General features: G+C 45.6%; 1 long non-coding RNA gene across 1 annotated transcript in view; it reads right to left on the bottom strand.

The window, feature by feature from the left end:
* Positions 1-19,432: 19,432 nt before the first annotated feature.
* The window catches only part of LOC146797779 (uncharacterized), a 41,602-nt gene continuing 35,447 nt past the window's right edge, over positions 19,433-25,587 (bottom strand). Inside the window, exon 3 of the long non-coding RNA XR_014969051.1 lies at positions 19,433-19,564. This is a non-coding gene — a long non-coding RNA (uncharacterized LOC146797779). The remainder of the gene's footprint in view (positions 19,565-25,587) is intronic.

Genomic DNA, 25,587 nt, shown 5'->3' with positions numbered 1-25,587 from the left:
TATTAATGGCAGTGAAACAAACCTAAACTGATCGTACGAAAATTCACTAATTTAAAATGCACTTGTGAATTACAATATTTTGTGCAACATGTCGATTCCCAGACATAGCATTCCCTAATGTAAAATAAAACTACGGTGGCCATTTCCTGTTGTTTTAAGCCTTTAAAATGCTGAAAATGGATTCTTGGTGTTTGATGAAAGTTACACTTAGAGGTCAAGAATATGCATCGCGTGCCACCATGCCTAACTCAATGGCAAACTTTTGGAGTGAGCAAACATGGCAAGGACTGAAATCTAAACAAGTTCTGCAAACAACATCCATGGCATGCAGCAAAAAGAATTAGCAAGATAGTAGAGGTTTCACAGCAAACTGCATTTTCATCACGATATAGATTGCTGGCTTATTAAATGAAATATCTAAAAAATGAAATGATTTGCAGGGGGATCTTGAAGTACAGATCCCCTGATTGAAGCTCTCAAAGTATAGTGGGTGTGAATGGATGCCAACTCAGAAGTTATAAATACCTCTGCTCAGAGATGTTTTATACGTGGGCAAAGTTGACTCTGGCCCAAGGCCCCAGCCTTCCAGGGGGCCGTGATAGAGCAAGCTCTGTTCTTCAGTCTTGCCCTTATAACCATGAATAATTCTTCAACATATTGTTTTATTGTTTAACTTTAATTTATTTTTAATGTCTGTGAAAGTCTATTACAGACTTTTTTGCAGACAAATGTTGTGTTTATGTTTCATGCAACATCCATAAATAAAGTTCCTATTAGATCAAAACAAGATCTCCTATATGAGAAATAGGAGGGTGTCACATGGATTATTTGCAGTAATATTAGCGAGCTGCTGCATTACAACATTGAAAACACACCTCACATGTAACCGCTTTAGAATTTGGACAAGTGTACCTGTGCACTGTCAGTGACCTGGCCAAAGAGGGCATAAAAGAGCTGAGAATGGATCATAAATTCAAAGCTGTTCCGAACAGGGGCCTTCTAGATACCTTTGGCCCAGGCCCCAAAAATCCATAAGATGTCCCTATCTCTGCTTTTGCCCTGGCTTATAATACTTCCACCAGGGGAAATATTTGCAGTCAGGGCAGGAGAGGAGGGCAGCTCGCCTTGATGGGCAGTGGTCTGATGGGAAGCAGTAAGGGAGTCATGTGTGGCCTACAGGTGAAGGCCAGAGATCATCAGCATGAAGATTAAGGGTTCATTTCCTCTCCTCCACCCATGGTTACCGTCAGTTTAAATTTTATTACATTGCAACTAATTAAAGGGTTCACCAGCATGGATAATGGGAAGGACTTCATGTTGCGGAGCACGGCAAGGCCGACCAATGCGCTGATTAGCTCAGATGAGGTCATTGTTTCTAGGGAACTCAAGTATTTTGTTCAAACCACAGTATGGGCTCTGAAGAAATTAGGCTTGCCTTAAAAACTCAATGAAGCTGCGCGTGAGTGAGTCTCTCAGAAAAATGCGTGAGTTGCTTGGCCCTTAGTAGCTCACGATGATTTTCACTGATCAGAAGTAGCTCTCACTGCAGAAAAGGTTGGAGACCCCTGCTGTAGTGCTAATGAGTGTAATCTTTCTCAGCATGCATGGCATAAAGCATACCTGTGAGGGCACCCAGATTTATAAGATATTATGCTCCTTTTTAATGGTATTCAGGTACGTAATCACAGAATACATATTGAATTGAATTGAAGTAATACATAATTGCGTCGCGAGTAGTACAATCGCACCTACACTGGTGCAATCTATGTAATAAGACTTCTATAGGTCCGCAGGATCCCCGTGCTTGGTTTGCCAGTGCAGTATTTTGAGACAATGGTGGTTCTGCCTAGTTATCTATTACTTCTCGGTATTTTGGGCAGTTCATACTCCTTATAGAAGCTGCTATTGATCCCTTAACCTAATGGAGTCTTTGCTCATGTGGCACCAGTGCATTATGAGTAGGTTAATTTCACAGAGAATGAGAAAAAATGCCTAACTGCTGGAGGAACTAGAAAAGAAAGTGCCCCGTGGGGTGACCAGAAGCACTTCTTGTACAGACACACAGAACGTAGGGGCATATTAGCAAGGAGGCGATAAAAAATTATCGCCGCTTTTGCGTCCGTTTTCGGACGAAAAGCGGCGATAATTTTAACGCTCTATTAGCAAGGACACGCTAACGCGTGAATTCATGCTTCTTCGCACTTTCCCTAAATGCCCAGCTTTGCATCTCTAATGAGATGCAATGTGGGCGTTCCTCCCCAGAATAACGGGAAAAATGTCGCTAAGCGACATTTCTCCTATTATCAAGCCTCACACAAAGCAGCATAGCGACAAGAAAAGTAGTGATAACCTCTGTTATCGCTACTTTCTTTACGCCTGCTTTGAAACTGACTTAGCCATGATATCCTATGGAAGGTGGATATCATGGCTAAGTATGTGTTGCCCTATCAGCAAGCTATCGCCAAAAGTTGTGCGATTATCGCTGGATTTCCAGCGATAATCGCACAGTTGGCAGCTTGCACTCTGAATTTTATCGCTTTGGAGATAAGCGTTGCTGATAGCACGCTATCTCCGTGATGAAATTCAGAGTTGTCCGGCGATAATTATCCTTGCTCCAAGTGCGCTTAGCAATAATTATCGCCCGCCCTTGCTGATATGCCCCACAGTCTTCTATAGGGGGCACAGTTTGCACAGTAATATAAAAACACAACAAAATCAGTTTGTTTGGGCCTGTGGTAAGAGTGATGCCAGCCCGAGAGACTAGTTGAGTTAGCAAGTGTAAGCGCTGCATGAAACTGGAAGAAGAGGGTGCTAGCTAGAGAACAGTGCCTGAATGATGGGGGACCAGTAGCAGCTCAGGGGCACTGCTCATGCTCTGGGATTGCCCGTGCAGCAGCACGCTCTGCACACAAAAGAAGCGGCGAATTCTCCGTGAGGGAGTTGAGCCGGGCAGAGCTGATGACAAGTCTGGAAGATGCCTGCGGTGTCATAACCTGCCAGAGTCTGAAACCGGCCTGCTCCCATGCACATCAACCCGCTGTCACTGCCCAGTGATGCAAGCAGGCACACACCGTTCACAGGCGGTGCATGGAGAACTGTGTCACGCCACACAACGAGCAGCCCCTGCCACTATATAAAGAGGGATGGAAGGGAGTGCAGCATTCTGCTGCGTATGTCTGGGACCAGGGGTGCAGATGGCTCTAGACTGCCATGCACCTCCACCCACAGTGAGGTGTGCGGGTACCTGAGTGTGTATTTTTTTGCATATTTATATAGCGCAAACTCGACCAGAAGGTATTGGAGCGCTTTACACATTCAGGCATGGGGAGATTAAGTGATTTGCCCAGAATCACAGGATGTGGACGCAACCCAGAGGCTCAAACCCTGGTTTCCAGCACCAAAGTCGGCAGTTTAGCCGACAGACCACATCTGTGCTGAGAGCACTGTCAGTGTGTCCCGCCGTAGCTATCCTCTCAGTCCAGTGGTGGCTGGGCACTGCTCCACCGTCAGCATTGACAGCTACACTAGCAGCACTACTGTCTGTTGTAATGCGGCAGGAGGAAGCAGCCAGTTATTACGTCTGCACAGCGCCACGTAGTGACATATACGTGAATAGCTAATAAAATTTCAGATTCTTTTGGGCAGTCTGATTGAGACTTTTTTTGCGGCCAAAAAAGATCAATTTTGTGGTCACTGCGCTAGTCTGCTGATTTTGCAATTATTTTGCTAAATCCTGGAGTGTTTGAGTGAGTTGCTCATGCATTTTTTTTACATGTTCTTCAACACAGATTCAGAGTGTTGGTGTTGTAGTAGGGTTCTCTATATAAAGGAGGTGTTCTCCACCTAAACTTGGGAACTTCCCAGAGTTCCTGGCTTCCTTTTTGCATAATTATGTATCACTCTAGGCCTGAAAGGGTATTGTCTTGATAGCAGTTTGACTAATCTTCACCTTTTGACAGCTGACTGTCCACTGAACTTTCTTTGGCATTTTCTTAGAAGTAAAATCATTCATAGGGGTCACTATGGATCCATAACCTTTGACAAATCTTCTATAATACCCAGTTAGGCCCAAGAAAGCTCTGACCTGCGTTTGGGTTGTTTTAGCAACCCAGTCCATTATGGTCAGGATTGTGCTCTGCAATGGTTGAAGCTGGCCGCCACCCACAAGGTGGCCCAGGTACACAACCTGACTATGCCCTCTCTGGGCCCTAGTGGCCTTGATAGTTAGGCCTGCTTTTTGCAGGGCCTCCAAAACATTTCTTAGGTGGACCAGGTAATCCTCCCAGGTGGAGCTAAAGACAGCAATGGCAATATCATCTAGATATGCTGCACTATAGGCTTCCAGGCCTGTAAGGACTTTGTTCACCAACCTTTGAAAAGTGTCAGGTGCATTTTTCAAACCAAAGGGCATCACCACAAATTGGTAATGCCCACTAGGGGTAGAAAATGCTGTATTTGGCTTTGCATCATCAGCTAGTCTGATCTGCCAGTAGCCAGCTGTTAGGTCAAATGTGCTAAGAAACTTGGCTGTGTGTTTTGCTGTTCACCCTATGTGGGAAGGGTATGCCCAGACGTGGGTCCCGTGCTCACTACGTCACTGGAGTCAAGCTATCCTGGCTGAAGAGGTGTGAAACCCCGAAACCGGTCCTAGGATGCTTGATTCCGGTCCAGAGAAGACATGGCTTGGCAGTTCGGGCTGGACTGTTCCCATGAGGCACAGGGTCAAGACTGATTTGCATATGGCCATGTCTGAACTGGGGTGGCATGGTGAGCAAAATAACGATGGATTAAACCCAGATCTGTGACTGGGGGTGAATGTTTTGCCAATGTGCAACATTCCGTCCATCATCTTGTGTGTTTTGCTGTTCACCCTATGTGGGAAGGGTATGCCCAGACGTGGGTCCTGTGCTCACTACGTCACTGGAGTCAAGCTATCCTGGCTGAAGAAGGGTGAAACCCCGAAACCAGTCCTAGGATGCTTGATTCCGGTCCAGGGAAGACATGGCTTGGCAGTTCGGGCTGGACTGTCCCCATGAGGCACAGGGTCAAGACTGATTTGCATATGGCCATGTCTGAACTGGGGTGGCGTGGTGAGCAAAATAACGATGGATTAAACCCAGATCTGTGACTGGGGGTGAATGTTTTGCCAATGTGAAACATTCCGTCCATCATCTTTTGTGTTTTGCTGTTCACCCTATGTGGGAAGGGTATGTTCAGACGTGGGTCCCGTGCTCACTACGTCACTGGAGTCAAGCTATCCTGGCTGAAAAGGGGTGAAACCCCGAAACCGGTCCTAGGATGTTTGATTCCGGTCCAGGGAAAACATGGCTTGGCAGTTCGGGCTGGACTGTTCCCATGAGGCACAGGGTCAAGACTGATTTGCATATGGCCATGTCTGAACTGGGGTGGCGTGGTGAGCAAAATAACGATGGATTAAACCCAGATCTGTGACTGGGGGTGAATGTTTTGCCAATGTGCAACATTCCGTCCATCACCTTTTGTTTTTTTTGCTGTTCACCTTATGTGGGAAGGGTATGCCCAGACGTGGGTCCCGTGCTCACTACGTCACTGGAGTCAAGCTATCCTGGCTGAAGAGGGGTGAAACCCCGAAACCGGTCCTAGGATGCTTGATTCCGGTCCAGGGAAGACATGGCTTGGCAGTTCGGGCTGGACTGTTCCCATGAGGCACAGGGTCAAGACTGATTTGCATATGGCCATTTCTGAACTGGGGTGGCGTGGTGAGCAAAATAACGATCGATTAAACCCAGATCTGTGACTGGGGGTGAATGTTTTGCCAATATGCAACATTCCGTCCATCATCTTGTGTGTTTTGCTGAAGAAACTTGGCTGAGGCCAAAGTGTCTATAAGCTCATATGCCCTAGGGATTGGATGGGCATCAGTCCTAGTGACTGCATTGAGACCCCTGTAGTCTACACAAAACCTTATCTCTCTATTGCCATCTTTGGTGTGAGGTTTAGGCACTAAGACTACTGGACTAGCCTAAGGGCTATCTGAGGGTTCAATAACTCCCAATTCCAACATCTTTTGGACTTCAGCCCTGATACAGTCCCTGACATGGTCAGGTTGCCTGTAAATCTTATTTTTAACAGGCAGACTGTCCCCAGTGTCCACTTCACGAGTGCACCAGGTAGTCTGACTTGGTGTCAGTGAAAACATATGTCTAAACTGTCCGAGAACCTTTTTGCAGTCAGTTTGTTGCTGCACAGTGAGGCTGCCTGCCAAGGCTACACCATCTACTGATCCATCATCAGGGTTCTGAGAGAGCAGGTCAGGGAGTGGGTCACTCTCTTCCTCCTGTCCCTCATCAGTAGCCATGAGCAAGCCCATGTCAGCCCTATCAACATATGGTTTGAGCCTGTTGACATGGAGCACCCTGTGGGGGCTCCTGGGAGTTCCAATGTCCACCAAGTAGGTAACCTCTCCCTTTTGCTCAATTATGGTATGGGGGCCACTCCACTTATCTTGGAGGGCTGCTGGGGCCACAGGCTCCAACACCCATACTTTCTGCCCTGGCTGGTAAACAGTCAGCACAGCCTTTTGGTCATGCCAGGCCTATTGTAATTCCTGACTAGCCTCAAGGTTTTTATTTGCCTTCTTCATGTATTCAGCCATCCTGGAGCGGAGACCAAGTACATAGTCCACAATATCCTGTTTAGGGGGTTTGAGAGGTAACTCCCATCCCTCCTTCACTAGACACAATGGACCCCTCACTGGATGTCGAAACAGAAGCTCAAATGGGCTGTAACCAACCCCCTTCTGTGGAACCTCTCTGTAGGGAAAGAGAAGGCAGGGCAAAAGTATGTCCCATCTGCGCCTAAGCTTTTCTGGGAGACCTTTGATCATGCCCTTGAGGGTTTTGTTGAACCTTTCAACTAACCCATTGCATTGTGGGTGATAAGGGGTGGTGAATTTGTAAATCACACCACACTCCTTCCACATAGCAGTCAAGTAACTAGACATGAAGTTTGCATCTCTGTCTGATACTACCTCCTTGGGGAAACCCACTCTGGAAAAGATTCCAAGTAGGGCCCTTGCCACCACAGGTGCTGTGGTGGTCCTAAGGGAAATAGCCTCTGGATACCTAGTGGCATGGTCCACCACCACCAGTATAAATCTGTGCCCAGATGCTGTTTGAGGATCCATGGGACCAACTATATCAATCCCAACCCTCTCAAAGGGAACCCCCACCACAGGTAGTGGTATCAGGGGGGCCTTTGTGGTACCACCTGCCTTACCACTGGCTTGCCAGGTGATACAGGAGCGACAAAACTCATTGGTGTCTTCAGACATGTGAGGCCAATGAAAGTGAGGGACAATTCTGTCCCAAGTCTTGTTTTGGCCTAGGTGTCCTGCTAAGGGAATATCATGGGCTAGTGTTAATAGGAAGCCCCTGAACTTCAGAGGTATAACCAACCACCTGGTGGCTCCAGGCTTGGGGTCTCTACACTCCGAGTACAGGAGTCCATCATCCCAATAGATCTTATGGGTTCCACTAGCATTCCCAGCAGCCTCATCAGCAGCTTGTTTTCTGAGGGGTTCAAGAGAAGGGCAGCTCAGCTGCTCCTGGCTCAGATCTGCCCTGGAATGGCCCCCTGTTTCCAAGAACTCAACCTGGCCAGGTTCAAGCTCCTCTGGGACAGTTCCTTCTTCTGGACTGAGATCATCTCCCTCAAGAGTCAGGGGGGAAGACACTGCCTTACCCCTACTGCTCCTTTTCTTGGGAGGCGCCTGGTCCATTCTTCCAGGATTCAGGGCCTGTTCAGTGTTAGACATTTTTGCCTCTGACCTGGTCATAGCAAACACATCTGCAGGAATTCCCAACATTTCTGCATGAGTCCTGAGTTCCACTTCAGCCCAAGCTGAAGTTTCTAAATCATTGCCAAGCAAGCATTCAACAGGGAAGTCTGTACTTACCACAACCTTCTTAGGGCCAGTTACCCCTCCCCAGGTGAAATGAACAACTGCCAAGGAATGGTCTGTCCTGAAATTGCTAGCATTGATCACTTGGTACACTTCCCCAAGTATGATTTGCTCAGGAGCCACAAGATATTTTGTCACCATTGTGACACTTGATCCTGTGTCAATGAATGCCAAGGTCTCTTTTCCATTTATCAAAGGCTGCTATCTGTGTTTGCCCAGATTACTGGGACTGACAAATAAGGAGGCCATATCCACGCCTCCATCACAGATCAGTACAGCCTGAGTAGGACCTCTGGCTATGCCAGAGTCCATCTCAGATCCCAGGGTAGCCCTACTTCACCCTTATTCTGAGTACCACCACTTGGAGCTGAACTAGGGGGAACAGTTGCCTTAGGGGCAATGGTGGCTAGAATTGAGTCCTTGGACTTGATACAATCACTTGTCCAATGGGTTTTCTGTTTACAGATTTTACACCATGGTTTCTTTTGGCCTTTTCCTTTGTTAGATTGGGACTCCCCACCAGATGCAGATTTTTGGGGCCCTTGAGAAGACTTCTGATCTTTACCCTTTTCACCACCCTTATCAGAGTTCTTAGAATCTTACTTCTTGGAGTCACCACCTTGGTTCTAAACCTTCTGCCTCACCCTGGTTCTGACCCATTTGTCTGCCTTCTGGCCCAATTCTTGGGGAGAGGTCAGATCAGAGTCCACCAGGCACTGATGCAACAGCTGATTTTGACAATTATTAAGGAGCTGCTCCCTCATAATCAAATTGTACAATCCTTTAAAATCACACACTTTACTGCCAAGTAACACGCCTTCCAGAGCCTAAGTAGCACAATCAACAAAGTCAACCCAGTCTTGAGTCTATGCCTTTTGGGTATCTCTGAACTTTATCCTGTATTGTTCAGTGTTTAGGCCAAACCCACCAATCAGTGTACTCTTCAAGACTTTGTAATTGTCATCATTCTCTTCTCTAACAGTGAGGAGCTTGTTTCTGCATTTGTCTGCAAAGGAGAGCCACAAGATTGCTGCCCACTGCTCCTGATGGACCCTCTGTATTTTACAGGCCCTCTCAAGTGCAGTTATCCATTTGTGAATGTCATCCCCACTCTGGTAGGGAGGGACAATCTTGTTCAGGTTCCTATGGACATGAGTATGATCTCTACCTCTAGGGACACTGTTGCTGCCACCATGGGGCTCTAGCCCCAACTTTTGTGAAGCTCTCTGGAGCTCCAGGGATTCCCTGTCTAAGGCCAGCTGCTCTCTCTTGATTCTGCGCTTTGCTCTCTAAAAGTCAAGCAGTCTGCACTTCCTGTAATAAGAGGTAGTGGTCATATTAAAAACAGAGGTCCCTACAGCTGTACCAGAATGATTAGATTCCTGAGAAGGAGATCTAGACCTTCGTGGTACACTGGTAGCCCTTCCAGGTTGGGTAAAGAGACGGCCATTAATGACTTCTTCTTCACCTTCACCTTCACCTTCAGGAAGGATTGGATTGTCCAGGTTAGAATCCTCTTGATCCTCATGGTCAGCTTTAGATTCCAGGTCCTGGATGTTTTCACTTCCAGTCTTGTCATCTTCTGCTGCCCCACCCAACTTGCCAGCCTCATCAGACCCTCGGGTCTTTCTGAGGTAATCTATAAACAAAACCTCTATGAGGCGTTGAGTCCTAGGGTTCTTCCCTGTCTTCAATTTCCTAGATGCACACATATTTCTCAATTCCTGAAATGAGAGATGGTCATACGTAGTCAGCAAGGAGCCACTGGCTTCTGCTCTTGAAGAAATACTAGTGTTGTGAGGTGTTGCACCTACCTAACCTAGTGGGAACTGCTAAACTCTCTTGAGTTGTAGAAAGGGTGTGCTAAGCCCTTGACACACAACTCTAAGTTCAGTAGAACTTACTGTATTCTAAACTTGATTTATATGTACCTATGTACCTATGTTGGTTTTCAGTTAGTCACTCAATGAGATTATCTGATAAAGCAATAGCAAGCTTGAATCCCAACCGCTGCACACCAATGTGAGAAGTTGTCCTGGTATATGCTGTCCACTAGTTATAGTGGGCACCTTGCACCAGTCCAAACAACCCTTATTGATGATTAGGTTTAAGACAACCTTTATTGAAAGCTATCCTAGTGGTAGCTATGGAGAGCAGCCTTCATGCTCAGTCTCGAAGAAATGTAAAGCAGCTTGGTTTACCAGATTATAACCTCTTGAATGACTAAATGAAAGGAGAACTACACAGGTATATATATAACATATATGTATTTATTACTAAATACTCTCTACTAACCTCTTTATGAGATTAGAGAGCAATGCACACAATAACACAGTTCTAAAACGACAGTAAATAGCACAATATACAATGAGCCCCACGGGGAGACTAAACCATATATTAAGAAAGTGGTATAAGAACCACGACTTCACTAGGCAAGGTGCCTAAAGCATGTAGAACCGCTGGGACCCCAATAAACCACCCAAGGCAGTGACACAGGGGACCTACGGGGACGCATGCAGTGTGAGAACACAGCCGTGAGCTCCGTACAATCCTATGGGAAAGTCGCGGTTGGAACTTTAGAGATTAAGGACACTTAGGAGAGGACTTGGAGCAAACCCTGTTAGACTTAGAAGGTTCTAAGGCCAGCACTCATGTGAGCACTGGAGTACTCATGTTACCTAACCCAGGGAAGCCGGGTGCATAGGTGTCAAATGGTGTCTGGAATCCTTGCTGTCTTCAATGGAGAGTTGCTGCAAAGTGCTGCTGCCATGGAAAGGAAAAGTGTCCGGTGTGATCTAAGCCTGGATCGAAGATGTAAAGAACCTGAAAACAGAGGGGACAGAGTCTGGGTCACTTGCCAGTGACCAGGGGCACGATAGACGAATGCCCACCGATGTTGGGTGTTTCAGGTGCGATGAGGCTCCACTGTCACTGAGACCAGGAGGCGTCGACGATGACCACAGTCTGCAGGTGCCATGAAGGATGTCAAGTGCTGAGGGGTCGATGTCCGGATTGGAGACCAACAAGCCTTGGCAATGGCAAAACACGCGGTGAGAGTAAAACGGCTTCGGTGTGGACCACCAAGGTCCTGTGGACTCCCCAAGCGATGGAGAGTCAGGGCACATCTGGAGCAACCAGGTACGCCCGTTGAAAGTCAAAGTACCCTTCTGACTGACTGACTGAAATATTTGTTAAGCGCACTTATGCCGAGGCGTCTTGGCGCTGTATGAGGAAAGAGAATAGTGCAGCCTGTTTATGATTTAGTATAGAGCCAGGTTTTTAATGCTTTCCTGAACAGAGTCTTGTTTGTTCCCAATCGAAGCTCTGTGGGTAGGGAATTCCATAATTTTATCACTTGAAATGAGAACGCTTTACCACCCCAACGGGCCCTCTTGATCTTATGTAGATAGATCAAACCTCGACTGCCAGATCTTAATGTACGTGTCGGAACATAACGGGGAAAGAGGGATTTCATGTCATCTGCACCTCCTCCATAGACAGCTTTGTGTACTAGGCATAGAGCCTTGAACTGAACCCTCCGACGGTTAGGGAACCAGTGCAGAAGCTTTATGCCCGATGATGTCGGATGGTGTTTCGGGAGAACTAGCAGTACTCTTACAGCTGCATTCTGCAATGACTGGAGTTTTGAAAGCTGTCTTTCTCCAATTCCGGCATATAATGCGTTACAGTAGTCAATGCGCGACAGGACCAAAGCTCCTACCACTGTTTTCCTTAATGAAAAAGGGATAAAAGGCAGAATCTTCCGAAGAATTTTAATCGTAAAGAAACAAGCCGAGGTGACCTGATTGACTTGGGAAGTAAGTGTTAAGTCTTTGTCAACTAGAAAGTTAAAAGTATATGGTTTGGCTGCATCACAAACAACCCCGGAAACAAGGTTCCGAAGGCTGCAGAGGGGCTCTGCTCATGCATGGGCACCCTCTCACATAAAACCCAGCACCCTGAGTTCAGGATTGATAAGATCTGCCATAGGGGTGACTGATAGGTTTATATGTGCAGTGGTATGGATAGACATAGGGAACCTATATCTGAGTAAGGGGTGCATACACCACCTTACACAGGCTGCTGTAGCAGACCTGTTGTGTCATTTTAAATGGTCTCCCAGGGATGGTATAATACATGCTGCATCCCCTGAGAGGCCTCTGGGGTACCTATGCCCTAGGTACATAGTATACCATATACTAGGGACTTATAAGGGTACCCCAGAATCCAATCTGTGGTGTACCTAAAGTACATGTAATCAATTTAGAGAGGAAGCAGCTAGGCTGGGGCCCTCGATAGCAGGGTCACAGCCAGACTAAAGTCGAAAAGCAGTGAAACATCAGCAAAAAGTGGGGGTAACCATAAGAAGCAGAGAAAAACGAGGGATCAAAAAAAGGGCGTTACCCACGTTAATTCTCATCGGAGCTTTGAACACGACTACAGTTTGAACCGATGGACGTAATTTTACTGAATTTGGCAGAAAGGTAGATTTGGTTACACAGATCATGCTTTCCCTTATTTGGTGAAAATTAGTTCAGTAGTTGTTGTGAAATTTAAGGAAATCCAAATTAGGATATCTGTGATCGCTGCTAATTCGCAAATAATAACAAGCTCATGCAGAGAACTGAAGTGCTCTGATTGAATGCCAACACTTCAATCAGGAAGTGTTGGCAGCCATCTTGGGATTCTGCTACAGCTGAGTCCCAAAACAACATAAAACAAAGAAAAGGGAGCAGGGTAGGAATTTCCTGAGCCCCAAGCCTTGGTCTGGGAGTCCCTGGGAGACCCCAGCAGGGCAAAAAAGCATTTTTCTAAAAACCTGTTTGCTGCATATTCGCAAAATTCATGAATTTGTGGCAAAAATGGAAAAAAAACAAGTGCAGTGTTTTGAAAAGGGCCCCTGGTAGGGCCAGGTCCCGGGACCATTTTGGGGGCACATGGGCCCCTCCTGAGGCTCTTTGAGCTCCGGGGACCACCACCTCCCCAGGGCGTTATTTAATTAATGGAGAGAGCTGCAGGGACACCCCCCATCTGGGCTGTTGCAAACCCCGGGGACTACCAGCTCCCCAGGGCTACTTTAACAATATTGTGGGGGCTGCACGGACCCCCACACCCCTGAAGCCACCACCTCTATTGGATCAAAATAACATTATAAAGTGGGAGGGGGTATGCGTGTTCCCCCTCCCGGGCCATATATGGCCCCAAGGGCCACAACCTCCCCAGGGCCGGCTCCTGCTATGTCCCGGGAAGTCCACTCCTGGGACATTTCTGTTTGTTTCTGCTTGGCAGGTGCTGACAGCTCCCACCAAGCAAAAGCAAACACTCCACTTCCAACGGGCGGGAGTTGTCAAAGTGCTCCCGCCCACTGGAAGCAGAGGTTTAATCTCTTTCTCTTCCTGCAGACATGCAAGCAGGGAAAGAGATGAAACTATTTCTTCATTACAAACAGCTCCCTGCATGCAGCAGCAACGCCGGTTCCTGCAGGAGGAGGGGAGCCGGCTGGGACCACGGGGTCTTGAGGCTCACACCATGGTACCGGGGAAAAAGAGCAGAGAGAGGCAAAATAAAGGTGAAAAACAAGCAGAAAGAGGCAGAATAAAGGTCAGCAATGTGCAGAACGAGGCACGATAAAGGTGAGAAACGAGCAGAAAGGGGCAGAATAAAGGTGAGAAATGAGCAGAAAGAGGCAGAATAAAGGTCAAAAGGGAGCAGAAAGAGGCAGAATAAAGGTCAAAAACAAGCAGGAAGAGGAAAAATAGAGGTCAGGAACCAGCAGCAAGAAGCAGAATAAAGATCAGAAATGAGCAGTAAGAAGCAAAATAAAGGTCAGGAGTGAACAGAAAGAGGCATAATGCCAGGCAGAATGAGGAGAAAGAGGCAAAATAGAGGTGAGAAACAAGAAGCAAGAGTCAAAACAGAGGTAAAAAATGAGCAGCAAGACGCAGAATAAGGTCAGGAGCTAGCAGACAGGGGCAGAATAACAAGCAAAATGAGCAGAAAGAGGCAACATAGATGGCAGGAGAAAGCAGAGAAGTTGCAGAATAACTAGCAGAAAACGGCCAGAGGAGACACAAAAACAAGGCAGTAGAGGGTAGTGGACTGCAGAGAAGCTGGACAGGAGGACTATCACAGGGGGAGCTGGCACAAGTACCTGCTTCCGTGTGCCCCCTACTTTATCTACCACACACCCACTGATAGACCCACTCATACACTTATGCACCCATTCAGACCCACTGAGAGACTTATGCACCCACTGACAGACACACTCAGACACTCAAGCATCCACTAACAGATGTATTCAAGCACTCATTCACCCACACAGAGACCCACTCAGAGACTCACAGACCCACTCATAGACGCACTTAGACATTCACGCACTGACTCATAGAACCACTCAGAAACTTGTGCAACCACTCACGACCTACTCAAAGACTCTCGCACACTCTCACAGACTAACTCAGACACTCATTCACCAACGCACAGACCCACTCAGTCACCCACTCACAGGCCCACTCAGAGACTCACACAACCACTCACAGACCCACTGAGACACTCACACACCCACTCACTCATCCACTCAGCGATTCATCCATTCACTCACAGACCTTCAAAGACACTCATACACCCACTCAGACACAAACACTCACAGATCCACACAACCACTCTTACACCCACTTACACAGCAATGTACAATCCCATACAGTCACTCACATACCCACTCAAAGACTCATATAGCCACTCACACACCCACACACCCACTCACACACCCCACTTAGAGACCAATAGAACCACTCACACACCCATTCTCAAAGGTTACAGGTTATAGCTAGGAAATAACATTTTAAAAACCGTTGAAATTCACTGAAAAAAACCAAAGGTTCTAAAGGACATTATAGTCAGAAAATAGAATTATAAAAAACCTTAGAAATTCACTAAAAAACAAAGGTTACAGGAACACTATAATTAGGCTCAGATTTCACTTGTACAAATCCATTGAAATTCAGCAGTTAAACTTACCTAAGCTAACTATAACCTACACCCCCACAATACACTGCTCATAACCTCACATATTACATCACTCATGACATGGTCGGTGTCATCACTGATGACATCATTGATGAAAGTCACATTTCTTGAAACTCTTTCAGAATACATAGGCAGAACCCTGATCATTGCTTAATTTGTGAAAGGATAAGTGCCAGGACACAACATTTTCCTCAGAATCCTGTGGCAGGTACTATTGTATGTCAGCTTGCCAAATATCATGGCAGTGTAATCTTTTTTCGACCAGATGCCTCTTTAATTCAGCACCAGACACTTCCTACCATTTTATCCCACTCTTGTAGGTTCTTATCTTCTCCCTTTGTCACGTTTTTTCCGTCCTTTTCTTCCTCCTTCATTCGATAACAATTAACAACAATCCCCATAAAAAGAGTGCCAGTGGGAACCACCTGCAAACACTGGCTCAAATTAGGCACTGCTGAACATACATACAAACGTGTTGTGATGCAATTGCAACATCGCATTGAGCAACAATACATGACAAACAGCAATTGGCGGAAAGTAACAGTGCAGGAATTTACAAGCTAGTTATATTGTGAGGAAGTCACTAAAGCTAGACAACTGTTATTACAGGTAACCAGGTTTTCAGTAACCAGCATGAAGCTTTCCCCCGATTCAAAGCTTAGCATTGAATACTGAACAGTAACAGGCACACTGGTAGGAAAGACTGTGGCCAGGCCACAAATACCAAAACAGATTGTGTTGCCTACATGTCAAATCTGCAAATGGACAATAAGGTTAAAATTGAAACAATACTCTATCAGATTAAACAGTTGACAATTTCAAAATAAATCCAGTTTTTAATTCTTTTATACATGATTCTACCGCACCGTCCTTTCAGTTTAACAGTTGCAAAGTGTGGACCCTGTCTCCCCGCAAGCATGCACAAGTGAATTTTATCTTAGATTTTGAAAGTAGAATGAACAAATTCAATAACAATATATAAGCGAAAAACTGCTACAACTTTAACATTTCCATTTTTATCTTGGTCTAGCTAACAGTTGAGACATTTCCAATGCTTAATTTGAGCCGGTGGTTTCCGCGGTTCGGCACCAGCACTTAATTGGTTTCCGGTACTCGTCACCGGCACTTAATTGGCAAACACCACACTAATGACACTCTGCCACATGGTGGATATGAAAAGTTGGGGGAGATTCAGTATGGAATGACAGAGGCTGGAATCTGGACTAAATTTTTACAATAATTAGTATACCTCTGACACCATTAATCACACGTTTTTTATATCAGCTAGTCTATTTAATGACTGCGATTGGGGACATTTGTTTCATTTGCTTAATTCGTTTAGACAGTATAAACACTACTTCATCTCTTATGGCACGTTATTATATACAGTGACAGATATATACATTTATACAGTGACTTCGTGAAGTAACAAAAATATCATTACAATGAATTTGAAAATACACAAAAAGGTCAATTTACATATGAAACAATCAGGTTCTGAGGTCGTCTTCAGGGATGTTCTATAGTCGGGGTTCGGACTTGTCTCGCTGAAAGGACAAAAGTTTGTCTACTTTAATTTCAATTTATAAGGAAGGTGTTCTTAAAATAAATTAATGTTAGGTTAACTTACGCTCTTCGAACATGTGAGAAGGCTTGTTTGTCTTTATCTGCAAAAAGTGAATATATTTGTGAGTGTTGTGACACTCATACATAACTGGCGGATATTTAATAGATGTCATCATGCAGCTCCTACCTTGCCGTTCCGCTGATGGGCTGCCGGCTCAAATGGTTGATTTTAGTTTTTGCTCAGACTTGTTTCTCTCTGTGGGACGAGAGATGTAGTGTTAGTAAGTAATGGTTTGAGCCTATCGTTGGCGCTTTTGCCGTGATGCATGAGTTAAGCTTTAGTTTATTCTTGCCTCCAGCCTATTGGATCTTAATTGATTTAGGTGATTTGAGTGCTATGCATGCGCTCCCAGAAACTTGGTGGAGTTCGCAAAGTGGCTCGCAGTCAGGGGCATTTCAAACGCGCCTCCGTCATTTTTTGGTGCGTCTTCTTCGCTGGTGTTTAATTTAGATAGCGATCTCGCTTTGCGCGTCTAACTTAATACACGTTGTTCATGTTTTTTCATACCTTTTGCAATGTCGAGTTGCTGTTTAGATCGCTGGAGACTTCGGCGTTGATTTCACGGTCTCTGCTGCTCTCGCGTTTCCGGCATTTTCGAATTGCTGCAAAGACGGTCTTTCTCATTGGTTGATTTATGTCGAGGTGCCGACGTGATTACGTTGAGCGTTGTCATAGTTACCACTTCGTTGTCTTCACGGGCTGAAGGAATTTTGAACGTAACTTTATTTAGGCTTGAGTCATTTACAGCGTTCTTGTTTTCTTTTAATTTGCGGTGAATTTTCTCCTCCTTCGGTGTTGTTTTTGATAAACAGTATTTGACTATTAAACTCATGATTTCTGGCTGAAGGGTGAAGCATCTTTACATCCTACATAGTTGATTGGTGAGGTGATGTCAGTTGAGTGTCCTAGTTACCGGGTTGTTTTTTTGAGGAGTCAGGGAGTTTGAAAAAAACTTTATTCTACGACCGCAGGTTGGAGTATTGTTTTGGTTCTTTGCGGGTTAAGCTTGAGTTCATTTACAGCGTTCTTATGGTATTTCAATTGGCGGTGGATTATTTTCTCCTCTTTCGATGTTATTTAATATTTGACTATTGAACTCATGATTTCCGGCTGTAGGTTGAAGCATCGTTACATCCTGCACTGTTGATTGGTATTGGTGATCTCAGTTGAGTGTACTCCGGTGGTGTTGTGGAAAGGGGGATATCGTGAGCTGCTCCAATTAAACGATCTGTGCTATTTCCGTCATTTCATTCAAGCCATTGTCTATGGTACCAAGGAACATGATTGTTTTGGCTTCCATTTTAGATAGAGTTGCGTCAACGTTTCTTCCTTGAATGTGGCGTAGGACTGTCCATTTAAGTTCATTTGGACTGTGGTTTTTCTCGATACAGTGGGATACCATGGGGGCATTTTGAACTTGACATTTGATTCTTGAACGATGTTGGGAGATTCTGTTTTTAACGGGTTGTGTGGTTTTCCCGATGTATGCCAGTGGGCATGGACATAGAACACAATAGATGACATTATTGGTGTTACAGTTGGTAAAGTCGTCATGAATTATATATTTCTGCCCATATTCGAACTTCGTACCTTCCACTGTGCTTTCGCAAGATACACATGTGCCACATTTTCTATGTCCTTTTATTGGGGGTAGTGCTAGCATGGACCTCAATGTTGCTCCCGGTGGTTTAAATATTGTGTTTGCACGCACCAATTTTTCTCTTATGCTGTTGTTTTTTTTAAGAGCAAAGATTGGTATCTGTGTGAAAAGCGGAATGCTTTTTATTGTATCCCAGTTCTTACGGATAATTTTTTGCATCTCGGTGGTTTTACTTGAGAAGGTAGTGACGCATACCAGTTTGTTGGTGGTTTGTTCTGGTTTCGGGGTTAGAAGGGACTCTCTGGGCGTGTACCATGCCCTTTTTAGTGCCCATTTTGAGCAGTTTTTTGGGGTAGTTTCTTTTTAGCAGTTTATCCATTAAGAGGTTTATACTGTCTAAACGAATTAAGCAAATGAAACAAATGTCCCCAATCGCAGTCATTAAATAGACTAGCTGATATAAAAAACGTGTGATTAATGGTGTCAGAGGTATACTAATTATTGTAAAAACTCTGCCACATGGTGGCGCTGCTCATCTAATGAGCAGAGCAACGGTTGTTTATTAATATAATATTAACATAAAAAATTCTAATACCTGCCTCCCTGGCCATCCACTCCTTCTACTTTGGGGACCTGGAAAAATCTGAACTGTTGCACTTGCAGGTGAGCGAGATGGTTAGTAGTTGTTTTGGTACCGTCATTGGCAGCGATGATGGGGCAAGGGGTGGTGCAAGCTGCAGTGACCTCCTGGTCAAGGCCCTGGCACTTATTATTTCACAAATTAAGCACTGGACTTTTTCTATTGCCTCTGGAAGACCACTGAGCTCAGAATATTTCCATTTGATTCTGAACCCATAATCAGAGACAGAGGACTTCTGCCTAAGCTCACTGCCCTTATGTGTCACTATTGTGGGCACCCTAGAATAGTGAAACGGCTTTTTTGTTTTGACTTCCTTGCTGTTCTAGTCCTTTGAGCCTGCTACGCATCTAACAGTGATTGCATTTGGAATTGCTTGTGCTTTATCACTATATCAGTATCTGCTATATAAGCAGGGCCACTGGAAGTATGCAGCAGGGGAGCACAAAATTATGTGGCAGGGTTAATTAAATTATGTGGCATGAAAAGCCAAATTATGCAGCAAAATGCAGCACATATTTTGCTAATATCACTTCATTATTTTATAATTTTTACACATGGTAATACTGTCTGGGCAAAGATTTCACCTCATTAGTACCTGATGAACAACCAAATACAGAAATAAGCAACTGAAAGATGATCGGATAACCTTTGGAAGGGCCTTCCACTGCATACGAACACGTTGCCACGGTTTCAGTAACTTTTGATCTGTTGGAGCTAGAATCACCAAGCCTGTGAAGAAAGTTTGGATAAAGAAAAACTCAAGTAAATAGGTTGAATAATATGAAAATCTGAAATTACCTTGATTAAGGACCCAGATGTCTCTATGGGAAAGAGAGCTATTTTCCTCTTTTAAAACCACCTAAAGTCCTACTCCTCTTGGAGCTGTGGTGATGACAACCAAAATTCCAGCAACTAAAACTAAGTGTAAGCTTATATGACCACAAGCTGAAAAGGAACTCAAATCAGTTTAGAAATAATAACAAAAGGCTCACTGACAGGACCTGACCTGGCAGTTCGGACTGGACTGTGCCTACTGGATGGGTCCAAGACTGATTGCATATGACTGTTCTCTGTCTTGTGTGACATAGTGGGGAACAAATGAAATAGAATGCGGTCTGAATAATTAACTGTAGTAACAGGTTAATTTATACATTAGCCTGATGTTTCAGACTATGGACATTTGAAGGTCATGACACTACAATAGCATGGTGCACATCAAATTAATTGATTTGTCCTTTTTTGAGCTCCACAATCGATTGAACCATATACAGACCTGTAGTTTCTTTTTTTTTTAAAACCAATTCTCATGATTACCAGGCTTTATATACTTTAACTGGAAGAGCCGTAGTTATTTTTTTACATTTATTTAGGAGTGATATTCAGATCTTGTTCTGTTTTAAGGACTTTTCCCCAATTTAGTATATTTATTTATGCATAGGTATTTAAAACCATAGCATACACCAAAAGAAAAAACAATGAATTAAAAAAGATTATACATCAAACATATTTCATCAAAATGTATTTTAAAATGATAAAAAGAAGGAAGCTTTTATAAAAGTGTATACTGTTTTGTAAAACGTGACCGGCGTTACATATCAGAGAAGAGATCTTTTTAGGTCTCGCCTGACCCAGTGCATGCGCTGGTCTGGCGAGACTTATTGAGAGGGCTTCAAAAAGTGCTACCAGGCCAGCCTGGAGCTACAGTGCATGTGCGCGGGCGCGCGCGGCGCTTTTACCGCGATTACGGCCGCTTTGATGTTTGATCGCGATCACTTTCGCAGCCACACGGCCGCTTGGCATAGCCAATAGGTCTCGCTTTTGAGACCTATAAGTATTTAGTTATGCAACTGTTGCATGGCTAAGCACTTATAAGGTCCCAAAGGCGAGACCTATTGGCTATGCCAATGCTTGTTTCTAGTTGCTCCTGATCCCTGGCGGTATTTTGAATCCCTAAAGTGCATATGTGCTGTGCTGTTTTAAAAGTGCAATGATATTAGCAATGTTACATAGAAATAAGACATGAGGTTATGACACATCAAAATATTATAGAATAAACTTGACTCATTGTATACAATGTCATGTGCTAGCCAAAGCTCAGCTGTATCTTATAGTTTTTCCGGCACTATTTAAAGAATTAATATAGCGAAAGTTGCTCATTGGATCTTTAGACCTTAGGCATGCAATGACAGCCTGCGTACAAGTGCGGATTCTCTGCTCAATAAAAAATGTTTTCAGCATTTTTCTTCTTTCATTTGTTAGTCCCAGACCCAGACCCAGAGGACCCGGAAGCAGAGAAGCGGCATCGCAGAGAAGCAGGCGTAGCAAAGCCGAGCCATGCCGTAGCCTAAGCCGCAGCATCAAGTCAAGCCCCAAGGAAAGTTGCCTAGGGCAGTCAGGCGAGTTGCTAAAATCGAACGCCAGACCAGGCATTAGCTCGGAAAATAAAATGAGATGTGAGTGTGGCATGAGTGCGGCAGCTGTAGCCGGCGGCTGCAGAGTGTGGGCCCCAGGAGATCCTTCATAGGCGGCCAGACTAGAGCCAGGTGCAGCTTGCAGGCGTTTCCAGTGTGCCCTGCTCGCACCTGTAAAAAACACATGGTCTCCCCCCCCTTTAAGCCGCCTATTGTTTAACCTCCTCTGTTGTAATTGTCAGCAAGTTTTCATCAATTTCCTTCTGTGACGCATTGGCCTGCATAGATTCACGATGGTGGAGGAGACAGGAGACCCTGCACCACAACCTGACATGGATACAGTAGAATATCCACGGCGGTACAGCACCTCATACGCCGAATTGCTGTTGGCAAACACCACGGCAGTCACCCAGCAGGGGCAGAAGTGCCTGGTTTTAGGCCGGTGCCGCTTGCTCCTCCTGGGGGGTTCACACACCTCACCCTTTCTCCAGAAGTCTCACTTCTTTTTAGGTCTCGCAGACCTAGCGCAGGAGCGCGCATGTGCTCCTCGCTCTGCGAGGGCTTATTGTCATCAATGCACTTTGAGAAGGGGACTTGAAGCCACGCCCCTCATTCCCATTGGCTTGCGTCATAGTTCAGGGTAAACGCTGGCTTTCTATTGTAAAGGAGGCTTCTTAGTCCCTCCTTGTTACCGCCCTGTCCACTTTTGGCCCCGCCTACCCGTGCTGGATCTTTTACTGGTGGCAGTACACAGAGTCTTTTAATTATTGGGTAAGCACTTTTTAGGTCTCGCCTGGCGTTAGCAGAGCGCACGCGCTGCCCTCGCCATGCGAGTGCCTTCTGTAATAAATACAGATTCCAAAGTGACTTAACCCCTTCGCCGCGGCACGAATTCCGCCGCGGCGCTGGGGGGGTTCGGGGTCAGCGCGGCGCCGCCATGCTCGTGACGGAACCACTCCGTCATGAGCCACGGGCGCGCTGTGCTCATGACGGAGTGGTTCCGTCACGACTCCGCCCGCTCGCATTATTCGCCCGCACAGGCGGGGAATCAGCGCCGCATCAGCGGAGCGGCCGCCGCGGCCGCAGCATGACGGAACCACTCTGTCATGAGCACACGGCGCCCGTGGCTCATGACGGAGTGGTTCCGTCATGAGCACGCAAGGGGTTAAAGCCTCGCCCTTGTTTTCAATTGGCATGCGTCAGCGTTTATGTTAAACGCTGGCGCGTGATTTGGCAAGCAGGGTTTTTGTTACTGCCTTGTCCACTTTTAGGACGGCCCATGTGGACAGGCTGACGCCATCTTTGTTACTGTGACGTGGGAGGGTTTGGTTCTCTGGAGCGGTGTCTTTCTTCTATAGGTACACCTCAGTCCTGCTTGTCTAGCCTCCCGCTTGCATGTGGTGCTATGGCTTCTCACAGATGCTTTAACTGCGGCTTGTCTGGCTCCGGAAGGTGCAGCAGTGGCTCTCTGGTTCCTGTGCGAGTTGCTCAGAACCGCAGCTGGAGCCCGGCGGCCACTTCCAGCTTTGCATGGCGGGGGCTGGGGAGGGCGGCCCAGGGCAGGCGCCCTAAGCCTCTGCCGGCTGCAACATGTGGTTCATCTACCTGCTCAGCTAGCTGTCTCTGCTCATACAGGTGGCCTTCGTGACGCTGGCGATCGGTGAGTGCCCCGGTTCTTTGGGGTCTTGTTCCCCTATCTTTGGTTCACAGAGTATTGTGCCCCAACCCTGTTATGAACCCCTCCTCATTTAAAGTCCGCCCAGTGCTGCCCCCTTTTTTTCTAAACCCCAGCCTCCTCTACTTTATTGGCGTCCCTGTAAGTATAGAGAATTTTTTGTTTTGTTTGAAGACTTCTTGAAGGTCCTCGGAAAACTTTCAGCCCATAAAGTTTGCAGTCTTTAAAAGCTCTTTAATTGAGAGATAGAAGCACCCCTTTCCTTTGTCATTTGGAAGATTATCTCTTTCCCCGCACATGATAACATTTCTCATGTTTACCCAGTCATGTTTTGCTTGGCATTCTGGAACTTTTAGTCCTGAATTTGTAATGGAACAAACAGGACTGCAAGTCCCAGAAGGCAACGTTAGTGGGCTTTTTCATCGCCGCTCTCTCTGATGCCTGATGTGTCCCCACCTTCTCTACATTTTCTCTGGTACTAACACCGCCTTCAATGGAGTTTGCATAGCCGAAGAATTCCACTTGCTATTTTTTCAAGCGAGTTCCACCCTACTTTCGCTTTCATTGAGCTCCAACCCACTATGGGTAACTGCTAGGTAAAGCTGCGCCCTGCCCCTAATGTCACACATGTCGTCCACAGAGCGTGTGGTGGCCGATGTTTCATGTGATTTCAAAGGTTTACTGGTGCTTTAAACCGCCAGTGACGTGTGACAGTTCATGCCTCCTCTAATCACGGAAGCGCACAATTGGGGGTGGGCAGAGGAAGAGGCTCGCACGCCTTCCTTTTCTGTAGACTTGGATGTTATCCCTCAGGCTCTGGTGAGTGAGGAGTTGTAGATGAACAGCACTCACCCTAGAGCATGGTCCGGGAGCAGGCAGCCTCGCCTATGGTGGTTCACTTGCAGTGGTGTGCGAACTACTCTTCCCCAAGCTAAAGGCACCCCTTTGCAATAACATACTAAAGCTTGTGGGTAAGAGATCGCCGCTTTGTCTTTTAAAATGCACTGTTAATTTGTCCCACAAGACTTAAACTGCGAAGTATGTTTTACAAAGGGCATTGTTAATTCTTCGTAGGCTCGTAGTGCCTAAAGAGAATATGTGACCGCCTGTTGCCGACAGCGGATTACGGCGGCTTCCTCTGGAAACAGATGACAGATAAGCACCTGTAAGGTGTATTACGAGAGCCGCTAATCAACCAGGACCTAAAATCCAAGTTACGCAATCGCTGCAGCCAGAAAGACCCACTGCAGCTAACAGGGCTCTGTTTTGAACTCTTATGCAAGCCACACCATGCTGCCGCTAATGTTAAGAAATGCAATTTAATGTCTCTTTTCCTACGTATTTAATGTAGTCCATGAACTTTAATGTGTGGATCCTTTGATCAAGTTAAAGCCATTTGCTTTGCTAATGGTATTGTATTCTAGCTTTGCATTATTTAGTGTATATTTGTGATATGTGCATATATATGCATATATTTGCTCTCCCCTTGCCCCTTTCGACTGCCTCATGCTATTGTAATCCTCACTCTACGAAATTAACACATACTATTCTTCTATTCATTCACCTCCCAAATCTGAAACACTGCTCTTTTCCTACTAACGCTAAGCTTTAAACTAGTACACAGCTAACAAAACAATTCTAACGACATACAACTACAACATAACACAAATATACACTAAATAATGCAATGCTAGAATACAATACCATTAGCAAAGCAAATGGCTTTAACTTAATCAAAGGCGATACCTATTGCATTTTCAATGCTTGTTTTTTTAAGAAGTGGTTGCTCGATATGCTTTTTTCAAGGACCCTGGCACGTTGTTTGACAGTCTGGAAGGATATTTTTGGTAAATGAAGCTCACCGGCAGCAACATTAGCATGTGGAGATGCAGTTCTTTTTTCTAAGTAGCTCCAAATGAACACTTTCAAAGTTTATTTTAATGGCAGGTCTATCGCCGAAGTGTGCCCAGGGTTGCATGTGGAGATCGTGACAAGCGCTCCCCTGTTCTTTCAGCAGCTGTTGTGTGTCGCATGCCTTCTCCCACTACCTGACTCTGCTGGTTGTAGATCAGCTGCTGGGGTCCATGCTGCCCTGGCTGCTAGTTCGAGCGCTTGGTCTGCAGTTCTTTTTTCTAAGTAGCTCCAAATGAACACTTTTGAAGATTATTTTAATGGCCGGTCTATTGCCGAAGTGTGCCCAGGGTTTTATGTGGGTTGCGTCCTTCCGGTTATCAGACATAGCAGTAATTAAAAATGAACTTTGAAACTAGTCCCTATAGGAGGCAATATACTCATGTCCAGAACTGTAATGGCAAAAACACCAATTGACTTCAGAACAATGGATGTTAAAAAAAATAACAAGTTACAGTAATCAACGTGAGCAATTTAGTTCCTGCTTACTTTTTATGTTCTCTGTAATCCTGCATTCATTAAAAGTGTTAGCTAATTCCAAGGTGTTGCGCTTTTGCATTATTTTGTTTGTTTGTAGCATATTACTATAGCCTTATAGCCCGCCGTAGCGGGCTATACCGGCTGTTAATGGCCCGCTGCAGCGTTAAAGGCCCGAGCCGAAGGCGAGGGACTTTAACAACAGCAGCGGGACATTAACAGCGGTATAGCCCTGCTACAAAGGGCTATAAGGCTATTAGAACATTCTGCCACTAGAG

The sequence above is a fragment of the Triturus cristatus genome, chromosome 9, assembly GCF_964204655.1.
Source record: "Triturus cristatus chromosome 9, aTriCri1.1, whole genome shotgun sequence".
Taxonomy (NCBI): domain Eukaryota; kingdom Metazoa; phylum Chordata; class Amphibia; order Caudata; family Salamandridae; genus Triturus; species Triturus cristatus.
Note: the sequence above shows the minus strand (reverse complement) of the source record. Positions and strands in the feature narration are given on the sequence as shown.